Consider the following 13,707-nt stretch of genomic DNA (forward strand, 5'->3'; position numbering starts at 1 on the left):
AGAATTTTCCTCAGCGGAAAGAAATGTGTAAACCAAAGCTGAAGGCCAGCATGGAAATTGTTGCTGCGCTTGTTTAAAAAAACCCACACAGGTAATGCAAAAGCAGGTAGACTTTAACAGCACGGTCTCAAGGCCTTAGCAGCTTTGTGCTGACAACACGGAAAGGTATATGAATCTCCCACAGGCAACTTTTAGGGAATTTTTCGAGGAAGTCAAAACTTGCATTAGCAGCTTCAGTTATGTCTCTTCTGTTTCGTCCAACTAAAACCCAATGAAAAATTTTAAAAGCTCAATATTTTATTCTCTACAGTTGAGAGAAACAGGTTGGATGCTGACTGGTGAAGCTGACTGTTTTGGTACCTAAAGAGCAGGCTCTGCTGCGGTGACTTCATTTCAGTCTTTGGGAAGATGGAGGCTGGGAAGATGGAGGCCAGGAAGATGGAGGCCAGAGCTGCTTGCTCTTTTTTTTTTATTATTTTTTTTTCTTCTTTTCCTTGTGATGGCTTAAGTCAGAAAACTCACAGTAACATGCCAGCAGTTGCAGCAAAATTAATTTCTTATTGCTCCATATTTTAGGCTTACAAGATGAGTATTGTCACTCTGGTTTGATCACTGCTGCAAACGGGCAGAAATGCCGGTGCAAGATGGAGGGGCCGGGCTTGGCCCCGGCTGCTGCTGGCGTGGAGCCACTTGATGGGGGATTAGAATGGATACCCAGCGTCCTGTGTCCCAGGTCGAACAAAGATCCCAAACGGCTCTCTTGTTCAGCCTTATCTTACAATGCATAATGCACATTAAAGAGGGGCTTTGTGTATTCTGAAAGGTTTTTAATGGAGTTGGTGTTTGGATCCTTACTGAAATGCGCTGGCTCCCTTCTTTCCGAGTGCGACAACAGCAGCTACTACCGCATGCGGTAGCTTACAGAGTCTGTATTCCCAATGCATTGTTCAGGGATTTTTATTTCATACATCATTTCTTAGTCACAGCTGTATAATCATATATCAAGTCTATAGAGCATAGCATGGCATTGAGGATGTATTCTGAATACACACTAAATATTGAAAAATCAACACAGAGAAAACTGTATTTTTTACCGCAGCTTGCCAGAGCCAATTTCTCAATTCTGTAGAAATCCACATGCTTTTCTAACTACCGCAGACCATTTGTTGAGTAAAAAAAAAGTCTACTGAGATAGATTCAATATGGATTTGGTTTTCTTGGGCACTAATGTAGTATTGGAACCTAATAAATAAATAAATAACCATGAAAAAAGATTTCTGTAAACTATACAGAGAAATCTTAGTGATTCTGTGATGGTCCTTAGTTGCGGCAGTTCTACCTAGAACATCTCCTGTCACTGGGAGTGGTTTCAAACCCACACAAAAAGCCCTGCTATAAATTTTTAGCAGAAGAAGCTAAGACACGTAGGAACAAAGACTCAGCTTCAGCCACGTAAGCAAGAGGCATTCTTTCTGTTACTGAAAGCAGTAATGGTCTTTATCCTTTCCTTGCTTAGGCTTCTAGGGAGAGATGGCATTTAACCAGCCTGTTCCAAATGCCCTATTTTTAGTGACTACAAGGTCTGCAATAATGCTCCTGATCTAATTATCATTTATTTATTCAGTAAGTGCCAAAGGTCGCCTCCGACAGCCTCGCGTTGTTCCTTAGGGTGGGTGACGTCCGCAGGCTGGCCGAGGCTGACGCCCAGCCCTGCCTTTCCGCAGGCTGCTCACCTGCTCCGCAGGCAGCTGCAAGCAGGCTCACTTGTAACAATAGGAAAACCTAGAAAACCTGCAGAACTGACACAGGGAAGTCCAGAGGAGGAGCTGTAGACATGACTACTAATTTTCTCTGTGGGATTGCTTGTTATCTTTATGCCTGAATGTGAGAATATTTTATTCCAGGCCATTAGCCACAAAGACAGATAAGAGATTTGGAGTAATCTATAAGAAAGTGACATAGGTCACAGTGTGTTCAGAGTGGGTAGCCTGGACCATCTGTATTATTTATCTCCCTTCCCTTATTTATTTATTTTTTAGATCACCTCTGGCTCTTTCTGCATTTATGTGTATTTTTGAGTTGCACAGTGTTGCTCAGAAAAAAGGACCGGTCCTTATCCTGGAGATCTAAGGGGCAATATAAAGGTTTCTATGATATCATTCCCACCGCTGGTGGGAGATCATCCTTGGTTACTCAGGAAGTCCCCTCCAGTCCTGTTTTCTTTTCATTTTGAAAAAGATAAATAAGGGACAGATCGTGCACCATAGCTAAAGGAATGAGAAATAGTGAAGCTAAAGGAACTGGCCTACTGCAACCAGTCCTAAGCAGCTTGCTCTGCATTTCGCCATATACGTAATCATGAATCGATTCAGACTTGCCGACCTCTCTGGAGTTCTATTCATTTCACAAAATTTTGGATCTGATTCTTTGAGAACAGACAAATGCAATGGTCCCTGGGCTGCCTGACGCGAAGGCAGATCGCTGGCAGCGCCAGCTGCTGGGGCAGGACAGCTGCCTGCAGGCGGCGGTGGGGTGGTGGTGGGCCTCCGGGCTGAGGTGGGTGCTCTCTGGAGGATCTCTGCTCTCTGCAGCCAAGAGGACCTTTCCAATCTTGTTATGCTCAGATGTTCTCATGCTGTGTTCTCCTTAAGCTGATATACATCGTAATTTACATACCGTTACCCATGCTTTATGCAGTCCTCCCATTCACCTGGCCACTTGGAAATTTCACCAGACGGTTTGCAATTCTAATGCCATGCATTAGAGGTTATTACATTAATAATATCCCCAGCTTTCTCATTGCTTCTGAGTTCAGTTTTAGAACAGCTCCTCTGTACCACAGTGCGTCCTCCTCTGCTCCTCTGCCGTACCCAGGAGCGCGCAGCCCTGTGCTGGAGACGATGCAGTGTGCTCGCACAGGAGCTCCCTTCAAAACAAAATCACAACAGTTTTAATCTTATCAGTCTCAAATAGTGGCAGAAGTCTGTGCAAACTCAAGTCGTTGCTGTCTGACAATGTCAGTGAAGAAACACAGTTCGTCCTCATCCAGGCTATCAGTTGTCATAGTGAGCTGCCAGTACACAAAGCGCTGCAGTACCTAGTGCCAGCTCTACAGCTGTAGATGATCCTTAACACACTTTCTTCCCTCAACCCCTCCGGGGAAAAAGCAACCTCTGCTTCAGGATGGTGAGGAAAAAACAGCCCAAAACATTCTGTACAATATATCTAAGAAAGCTTCAATGTCCATTTAAGAACACTCTGAAATCTTATTTTGCTGCTTATTTCTTCCTGTCTCAAACCTCTGCAGATTCTGCTGTGATATAGGGGGTGGTATGCACAAGCTCTTTAAAAGGCTCAGGTACACTACTGGGATTTTTCTCCATGTCTGTGGTTATTTAAATTTTTTAAGCATAACTTCCCTCTCTCCTTGCACTACTTTGACCATCTCCAAAGGTGGTCATTATTTGTGGTACTCAGAAATTAATAGGAAGTGATGTTTTTTGCAGACCACAGTGTGGCTGTTGAGGTTAATACTTGTGCAGTGCTAATCAGTGACGGCGAACAGAATTGTTTATGCATCCTTGGAGGCAACCACTTTAAAAGCCATCAAAAAAGCATCTTTAAAACTTTATACTCAAATGCTTTTGAAAAGATATGCTTTCAGGTGGCATATAAGCCTAGCCAGGTTTCTCAAGCAAGTTTGCTCTCCAGTTACTGTGACCACACACACAGCTCGGGCAGCTGTCTGTGGAAATGGGCAATTCCATTAATTGGCACGTGCCGCTTCCAAATCAGGCATGCAGATGTGCTTACTTTCATGCAGAGAACACAGTGCTAAATCCATTCCAAATCCTCTATGGTGGGATACTTTCTCTGCCCTCTTTTCTTACCAAAAGAGCCCAGGAGGAAATCGTGAGATTATTCATCAAGAGCTGGAGAAGGATGCTAAGTCAAACCCACAGCATAAATGAGCTGGAGCCGTGTTTAAAAGAATAGTTTGCCTGAGACTTGGTTTAAACTGTGATCTGGTAAAATCAGCCCGCTCAGTTTTGACCCTGAGTGAAAATTAGCTCCACAGGTCCATAACAAAAAAAAAAAAAAAAAAAAAATAAAGCCAAAAAGGTTGTGACTAACGGGTGTAGCTTAATTAGAAAGGTGATGAGTCCGTGATAAAGTTGCGATAATTTGAACTAGCCTTTCGTCTTCCATCAGCAGAGCTGCAAGTGTCCATGTTCTTTAAAATAGAATAATAATGCTTTGTATCTTGGACAGTTTTTAAACTCTTCCTATTAGAAGAAAAAGGACAGCTGCTTGGATTTGTCCTAAAAAATCCTAAAATAAAAGTAGCACAATGTCTGCTAGGTACTTTAGAAAACAGCAGCTTTTACAAGAGCTTTTGATTATTTTTTTAGTACCTTCTTATGTGGTATTTTTGAAAATAGGAGATCAGAACACAAGAGCCGGAGATGAGGTGGAGCTGAAAGACTAGAATGAGGAACAACAGGGAACTGCGGGGACTGAGGAAGGGAGGATAAATGAAACAGCATGGAGATGAGGAAAACAAGAGCCAGGGAGGGGGTGGAGGCATTGGAGAGAGCTGAGGGGAACAGAAGAGCAAGAAGAAACTTTAGCCTTTCTGATCTATAAGACTGTCTGTATTTTGCATTAGCTGTCAAATATAGATGGCAGCACACATTCCACAAGACAGGGAAAAATAAAGGAGGCCAGAAAAAACAAATGCTGTGAACACATCTTTGGGTTATTCTAAAAAGCACAAAAGACTTTCAAGTTACTGGTCTTTTGATTTATTATGATGCTACCAGGATCGAATGGTGTCTGCGGAGCTCTACATTTCAGATTTATGAATCTGTGCAGTAAACATGATTTCAATTATCTTTGACAAACGTTTTGATTTAATTCACAGGGAAGGCTGCTTTCATAAGGAAAACAATGTTTGCCCCGCTGTCCCAGATAGTCTTAATCTGACCCACTTACCTGGTTGTTGTGCCCGTGGCTGGATTTGCATCCTCTCCCCTTTATTCTTGTTCATCTGGAAAAGCTGCCCCACGCCGCATCAGAGCTGGCTGCGTTTGCTTGTCAGACAACATTTCCCGGGTGGAAATCGCTTGCAGGGCGTAGGATCTTTAGTTTAGATGCTAATTAAATGTAACGTACTAGTGTTACTTTTATTCATATTAACATGAGGATTTTTGCCCAGCTCCAATTAATGTTAATGTTAGGAAAAAGGGAGAAAAAGGCATTTTTGACAAGCTAAAGAAAATGCTGTTCAAATGTCTTTGTGTTTCCTCTACTCATTATGTGTTGATATAAATGTAAATGTCTATGAGAAATGTGGAAAGGAAAATGTAAGGCAATACACACTTATTTTTGGCTGGGAATAGCAGTACTTATGAGTCAATTTCGGCTTTCTAGCCAAAAAGACTTGGCAACTATGGTACTGACAGCACTTGGACATACTTTTATACATTTGCTGCTAGGGGCTGATCCTGCAGAATCCTGTAGTCTCAATGTATGGTAAAGTAAATCTAGTGTAGGATTGAATGGGGAAGGCAATAACTCACAAAAAGCATGCAGCATGGCTTACCAGCTTTCTCACAGGTGAGGATACTTGATTCCAGTACATATCTGCTGCTCTACGGGGCATTCTCTTTTTTTCTCAGGTATACAGGTTGCAGTTCAAAATTAGTGGAAAAAATATCTGAATTTCTGGTGAAATTTCTCATCTTCCAAAAGTCATTGACTTTCAAATAGATAATGTCAGACCACAGGAGGAAGGACCATTTGTTATTTCAGAGCACACGCCCTCAGTGAATGCGAGTAGACTTTGTGTTCTCATAATTTTCCAAAATGAAATCCTCATCATGAAACCCAGCCTTTTTTGTCCTTGCCAAAGTAATACAGGTGGGATTATGTGAAATTAGCACTTAGGACTTTATCTGCCATTTTTGGAATGAAATTGGGTTTTCAAACAGGAGGAGAATGTGTTGATGACTGAGGTGGATGTGTGGTGGGTGTCAGCAGAGCAGAGAAAAATGCGTTGTGGTGAAGCTGGGGAGGGAGGGAAAGGGGAAAAAGGGAAAAAGAAAAAGAAAAAAGACAAGTTTTACTTGAAAATGGCTAAGTAAAAAGTAACACAAGGTTGGGTTACAAAGTAAAATTGTATCTGGTCCTTCTTGTCTGAGGATGGCTCTCTGTATTCTCAGAGCAATCAGCGTGCTCTCACAGCACACAGAGGCTGGGTTATAGCTCGGGGCACTTCTCATTTTTGGTAGTCTGGTAATCCTCCCTTCTTCTGGGTCTGGAGCTTCTTTAGCTTTCTCACCACTCAACTCAACACTATGGATCTCTGGTCCTCCAGTTCAGTGGAGAGTGTGGAGGGAGGCAAACGATGAAGTCTGCTGACAGCCTAGGCCGCGTGGGCACCGCTGGGGGTGCTGAGCGAGCCGTGCTCTTTGCAGACAGTTCCAGGTCTGGCTCCTCACACAGGGCTCTGCTGTGTGAGTGACAGCAGGCTTTGCTCTCGGGCAGGCGCTTTGGTCGTTCAGATCCCTGTCAGCAGGGAAGAACAACTGGTGTTGAGGCCTAAGTGTGTCCTATGATGGAGGAGCGCGGCCAGGTTCCACCCAGGGGGAGCTTACGCAGCACTCTCCTTGGCACTTGAAGGCATCTGATTTACTTTTGGGCACAAAGATTCTGGTGAACGGTTCGGTCAAGGACCGTGTACACCCTTGTAAGTTAGAAGCAGTTCCATGGTGTATACAGTAATCTCTCTTAAACATCAGTTTGTGTAGTACACTGTGTACAGATGTACAGTGCTTCTTACTCTGACTCCAAGTACTTAGCTCCGTGAGTTTCTTCTGTGCTAGCTCTTGATAAAGGTCAGATTAATTGAAAAATACTTTCTCTCGAGTATTACAAGGTGAATGTAATTCACAGTGGGAACATAGTTTCGATTGAAGAATTGTCTTTTGATTTTGTTTTTCCCTAAAAGAAAACTCACCCAACTGTCATATAACCTCTAGGGATGAATATTCATCAGCTGTAAAATATAAATTGCTATTTTCCTGTATCACTGGCAAAATATTCCTTCCTCCCACCTCTGTTCCTAGTAAACATTCTGGCTGGCAGTATAAATAAAATACAAATGATTCCTGCTTTGGAAATGATGTTCTACAGGAGCAGAGTGGAATTTAGTCAGCTGTTCCCTGTGTGTTAGCTTGCACCCTGTTCGTTCGTGCAGCATCACAGTGAGTGTGGAGTGCTGAAGCTCCAGACAGGGGCTTGGTTCCTCATGCACAGACTGAGTAGCTCAATGGCAAAGATGGTAACAGGAGCAGAAGGGTTTTTGTTAAGACAGACAAGGGCAAAGAAAAGGAAGGGCGAAGGTGCAAACCCAAGAGAAGGAAATCTCTTCTCCATCACAGACTTCCCATTGCAAATTTCTCAAGTTCCTTTGTCTCTCACTTTCAGCTTCTGAGCTGTAAAACAATGGTATTGGACTTTCCCTGTCTTACCGTGATGAACAGGAAGATAAATATGTTTTAAAACTGCAATGCTGGTGCAAGCAGTGGGATTTGTAGATGGTGTTTGTAGCTAGAAAAAACAACAACAAAACCCACCATGGTAAACATTGCCATTTAAAATACCGTGTGTAACATTTGATGGAGGAACTCCTTGCATTCATTATGACTGTGGAATTCTTTCCACCAGACATTGCTATTGATTTAGTTCATAAGTGGTCAGTTTTCTTCCAGATGCCAAAAAAATCTCTGTGGTTCTCCTCACATTAAAAAATATGTATTACTTGTTAGAATGTCATGAAGTGGTCATCAGGCTCCAGCAGTACTGACATTGCTGCAAAATCTTCTGTTTTCTGCCCTGCTAATAAATTAAAATGTGGATTGAAGAAACACATACTGGGTGTGCAGCAAGCAAGGGAAATAATAATATCTAGTGTAGAGCGATACTGGATGGCAGACTGGGGTTTTTTTGAGAGCTGAAATGGCAGTTGGGAGCATTCAGAAAGCTGAAGCAAGAATGCAAATGATAGAAAATGAAAATTTTGATAAATGGGAGGAGCTAGGGCACACTGCATAGTGCAGGAGCAGGACAAGACACTGAAATGAAAACAGCAGAAAGCAAATGACAAATGCCAGATCCACCTGCATTGTCTTATTACTTTTCTTTCTCTCTTTCTGTTTTTCTAAATCTTCGTCATTGTGACTAAATGTGTAATAGCTTATTGCTTCTGGGTGCAGACGAGTGATTACCAGTGTTTCAAGATGAGTGATTCCTAAATTTCTTTGCATTTTTTTCACTATTACTCTGGCCAAGGCAGATGCATTACTTTGTAATGATCACATTACCCAGAGCAGGCGGTTCTTTAAGATGGACGTTTGACTTGAATATTTATAGAGGTAGAAGGCAATATTTACTAATACAGTTTTTAATGTTAGAATTACAATTTCTGTATTGCTTCACTTCATTTTTTTTTTCTACATATTTTTTCTCTTTTAGAAAGAAAAATCAATTCTCTGAAAAAGTACAGCTGCATTTGTTTGCTTTTGCCTTTCAAACAGAGAAAGGATTGGATAGAAAACTGCTTCAGTTCATGTTCTGGTTACTCAAGAGAGGTGGAGGAGTTAGTGGTTGACAGTACAAATACACAATAAAAAGGAAAAACACTGGAAAGGCTGTTACAAATTTGGCAAAATTTGGAGTAATGTAGAAATAAGGTTGGGAAAGGATACAAGTTGCTCAGAGTTTTGAGACAACACTGCCAACACTTAGGGAAGAAGAAATGTGCTTATGGGCATTATGAGTGCAGAGTGGGTATTTGTGCTCAGTACCTGGGAATTTTGCAGATGGGGGCTGGTATTCTGGAAAACCTGAGGGTAGCACACTTAGTGAGCACTTTTATCTCCTACTAACTGCCTCTTCTCTACAGCTAATATGTAGGCCAGCCACAAAAATTCAGATTGTTCAGAGCATCTTATGATGGCTTTAAATTGTTTCTCTCATAGGCTCTCCCTTTGCACTTAGTATTGCTGAAAGTGGGAGTAGAGAAGAAAGACTATAAAAATACTGTCCTTGACTTTACCAGTGAAAGGTGAAATTCAACCAGTTGATACTGAAAGCCTGGGCAAAAACAGATGGGAGATATTTAGACTGGTCTTTAAGTGGTAGTTAATACATTCTACCCATGCTAACTACCTCATTGGTTTCAGAAGTTGTTGCAGCTTAAACTTACTTAAATTTACTTAAAAATAATAATAATAATAATATACACAGCTGACCAGGCTTTATTCATATCACTTTTTAGGATCAAGAAAATATAAGAAAGATTAGAAAAGTAAGTGTTTTTGCAGGCAAATTGAACGTTAATATCATGATCAGACATCTCAGATACATTATTTCTGTATTATTTGCGTAATGTGCAAATAAATGTGCAAAGTGGTACGCACTTTTATCCATGCACCAGTCAATCCAGCATCCCCCAGCATTCACAGAGCTAGTATGCTCTACTACCAGAGACTGACAGGTTTTTGACATGTTGGTTTTTTATCTCCTCATGGCCAAAATTCTGCCATTAGTAATGTTTTAATTATTGCAGATAAAGTCAAATATTGGAGGAAACAAAACAAACAAGCCATTGTCCCAGGGCATTATAAAGAATGAAAGAGGGAAAGCTAGCCCTTTGCAGTGCCTGAGGACAAGAGCTGCATGCAGAGTCATTGCAGAGTAGCTCAATACCTCCAGGAATACTTCAGTCTCACTTTCTCACGGGATGCGCAAAGTCTTTTAAAGTCAGCACAGAGAACTCGGTCAGCAGTTTCAGCATTACCGTTTCATGAATATTACCACTGAAGATGAAAATATTCAAGCAGGAGGCTGGTTTTGTGATAGCTTCTCTGACAAGTATCAAACTCTGTGACCAACTTTGATTGATGTTTTGCTAATACTGTCAGAGTTAAACGTATAACTAATAAGGAACCGACTTTATTCAGATAGATTTGGGTCTTTTTAAATGGCTGGCCTAGTAAGTGGAAAATACTGTTCAGTGTTTAACATAGACAAATGTGAAATAATCGATGTGTAGGCAATGAACCGAAGTAAAGAGTGTATATACAGTGGAACAGCTATGCAGCATAATGACAAGGAAAGGATTTAAAGGTTATTATAAACAAATCCATGAAGATATTAGCTTGGTCTATGTGCAAGAAAAAAAGCCAACATGAAATGGAGCTGCACAAATGAGCAGAATACAAATGACAACAAGGAATATTAATACGGGACTCTTTTATTGCTTTATTTTAAATAGCACAGTAGATTGCATTTTTAAACTTGAGTATTGTGGTTATAAACCTGCTTTGTATCTGAACGTTCATATTGGCATTTGGATTTCTAAATTGGGTTTCTGTTTTAAACTCTGCTGCACAATATTTGCTCCTATAATTTCTGTTAGCTATCTGTCTTTTAGAGAGCTTCTTCAGTGTACACATCACAGTAATTGTATGTACAAAAGACCAATTACATATTTAGCTGGTTTCTTGAAGGTACATTTGCATTAAGTGGACCCACACAACTGGAATAGTTGTTTATACAACTAATGGTTGCACACACTTACAGAAATCTGAGACTTTTTTTCCTAAGGCCTGCTCAATTACTTTGGCATGGCCTTAACATACAATGTGTGAAAGGTTTTGATATGATTGTGTTTTAGTTCAGAGTTTGGTACCTCGGCTAGCTACTTGGTGGAACGTTTACGTCGCACGTGCAGTAGTCACCCCCAGGAGCCAGCTTCAGAGGTCCATGAAAATGCTGATTAATCCTTTGGGTCAATCTTTTTTTCATTAATTAAAACCTGATCTTTTCCTAGCAGTGTTTGGCTGGAACATAATAGTTAGTGGACGTTTGTGACATATGTCATGCAATGAGTGAGTTTCTTACGATGTGACAAATAAATGGAGCTTTTATTTTCTGGTTACCTTAACGTCCTCAGAAGCCCTTGATTTGCAAGTGAGGTTCCTTCACTTACTTCTTCCCATACAGCATCTTACAGAGTCAGAAAGCTGCTCTATTTAAACCTGGCGAAGCTGTAGAGTACATTAGGTCAGGTATCCACATTAAATCTGAGCATGCCCTAGGGGATAGTTAAAGAACTGCATCATTTTAATAGCTCTTGAGTTGTTTGTTTGTTTGTTTTCTCAGTGGGTAAAATTCAAGCTTTTCTTAGTAGGCAGCTTGTTCCTTTTCTTTCCTGCGTGTGGCCATGTTATTTTTGATACAAAGGTCTTAAAAACACTAGTATATTGTTTTGGTTTCTTTAAACTATATCTGATAATGGCTAAAGTCACAGAAATACCTGTGCACAGTCTGTGTGCTTTTTCACGTTCCCCGTATGTGGTCTGGTTGAAGTGTTCACGTGGTCTTTTTTTCTGTTTTGTACTTCACCCTCTGCTAGAGATGGCATTGTATGATTTGCATAATTTTACTGTCTTCATGTGGATTTTATAGGATTGATATATCTGAACGGAAGCTGCTTATGTCAAAATTAATGTGTGTTAGACCAAGTACGTTTGAATATTTGATTGATATCGTGGGCTTATTTTTATCAAATTCCTGAAGTAACACTCAGATCATCTTCTTTGTGGAAAAGTACTGTTAGCTGATCTAAATTTACTCTAACAACCTGATATAAGATGGTAGGAGAAAATAATGGCTGAACTACCTCTTACAGCTTTGTATGTGGCAGGAGTCCTGAATGTGCGCTAGAGCTCACAATGAGAGACATGTGGGTTTTGTTTCATTTTTCTTCCTAGTGATCCACTATAACTCTTTGTGACTTGTTCCAGTGGTTAACTACACACCTTTACTAAGTAATGTGTGCCTTATCTTAACTTTAATTTGAAATTTTCTTGCTATATGTGCTTATTAGAAGAACTATCCTATATTTGTGGGTCTGTGTGTGTGTGTTTATGTGCTTATAGACTGAATAAATCAAGCCTTCCCTTTACAGAGTGTGCTCTTGGGTTCACGCTTCATCATCTTTGTCATCTTCACGAATTATGGCTAGAAGAAGTGGGCTCAGCGTATCAGTCCCAAGGCCCCCTACCAAATGTGATGAGCCAAACACTGAACAATTTGCCGTGTCTTTGACCTGTGTCACGATTTGGGTACAGCCAGCTTGTTTCCAAAGCTAAATTAAACATGTCTTTGAGCCTTTTCTGTATACCTGCAAATGCCTGCTGACATTGCCCAGACCCTGGAAGAGCCTGAAGAGCAGCCTTTGCCTCTCATCCCCTCAAAGAGAAGGAAGATAATCCTGATTCAAGGGGGTAGATATGTCGCAGTTTCACAAGACACTGTGACAAGACACTAGCACTTGAAGTAGTTTTTGTTCCACGTTTGCTATTAAAAAGAGAGTTTAACTTACAATATTTAAAAATATATTTACCTTAAAATATATTTAATCTGATCTATATCTGTAACATAAAATATATTTTTAATTTTACCATTGTGAAAACTGTAGCTGGCTTTAATGTTCAGAATCTCACAGGATTTTTAGGCTTGATCATCTGCCAAGCTCTGCATAAATGCATCTAATCTGGATTTCTGCAGAAACTTTAACGATGATTTCAGATATTATCCTCTTAGAGAATAAATTTAAGAAAAATATCTTGCTGGAATGAATCATATCTGATTTCTGGATTTCTGCAGTTCCTGTTGTTCTAATTTTCAACCTTTAATTTTTATTTATTTACTCGTTTATTTTTATTGTCTCTGGAAACAGGTAAGACATTATTACTTCTCCGATCCTACAATCTGGAGTGAACACAGCAGTATAGAGATCATAAAAACGTTGAACCTCTCCCATGAAGCTTAAAAATAAAAAGACCACTCCTATAACCTTAGTCTGAACATGCCGGAATTAATAGGGCTGTATAGAGAGTGAAACATTACTTGGTTTCATTAGGTGTGGCTAGATCAAGAGCTGTGAGGGATGAGAATAAACAGCAGTTTCTATGGGAAGATCGGGGAGGATACAGGTTGGGCCCATCCTGGGTTGATGCAAGGCCAACCTATTTTGAACATATTTATATGCAATACATACATATATATATATGTAAAATTTGGATTGTTTTTCTAGCATATGCAGCTTTAGAGCCAGGCAAAAGTAGCTGTAGGAAATGTGTATTTTTTGTCTTCCAAACAGGAGGAGATGGACTGTAGAAACATAGTAATAAGATGCTGAGGTATGTAAGATTGGGGTGAAGTATAGGAAAATAAATGTTGACGTTTGAGCGCAGTTGTGAAATGGCAAGTGAAAAACAGTGTAAAAAAAGTATGGAAAAATATATGTGGGTCTCCCAAATGATGATGCAAATGTTATATTTAATGAGGAAGATGATTAAGAGATAGGGAAATGAAGCTGGACAGACCGAGAGGAATAGGTAACATGGATAAAGTTCTGCTAGAATGGAAGCCTGTGCAGAGATCAGCAAAAAACGGAGAGCGTGCTGCTCTCTCAAGCAGAAAAAGAAAATGATCTGGTTTTCATAACTGTTATAATAGGCAAACAGCTAACCAGGCCATCTTATTTCACTGCAGTGAAATTGTGCTAATTGGGTTATAGGGAGGCTTGGTTAATCTCTAATGGATGAGATTCTTGGTAACAAATTTCTC

General features: G+C 40.4%; 1 long non-coding RNA gene across 1 annotated transcript; it reads right to left on the minus strand.

Moving 5' to 3' along the window:
- Window positions 1-939: 939 nt before the first annotated feature.
- Window positions 940-5,207, minus strand: LOC118172825. Its single transcript, XR_004753873.1, has 2 exons — window positions 4,996-5,207; window positions 940-2,926 (listed from the first exon to the last, which is right to left on the minus strand). It is a non-coding gene; the product is annotated as an uncharacterized LOC118172825 (long non-coding RNA).
- Window positions 5,208-13,707: the final 8,500 nt, after the last annotated feature.

Source organism: Oxyura jamaicensis, chromosome 11, assembly GCF_011077185.1.
Source record: "Oxyura jamaicensis isolate SHBP4307 breed ruddy duck chromosome 11, BPBGC_Ojam_1.0, whole genome shotgun sequence".
Classification (NCBI taxonomy): domain Eukaryota; kingdom Metazoa; phylum Chordata; class Aves; order Anseriformes; family Anatidae; genus Oxyura; species Oxyura jamaicensis.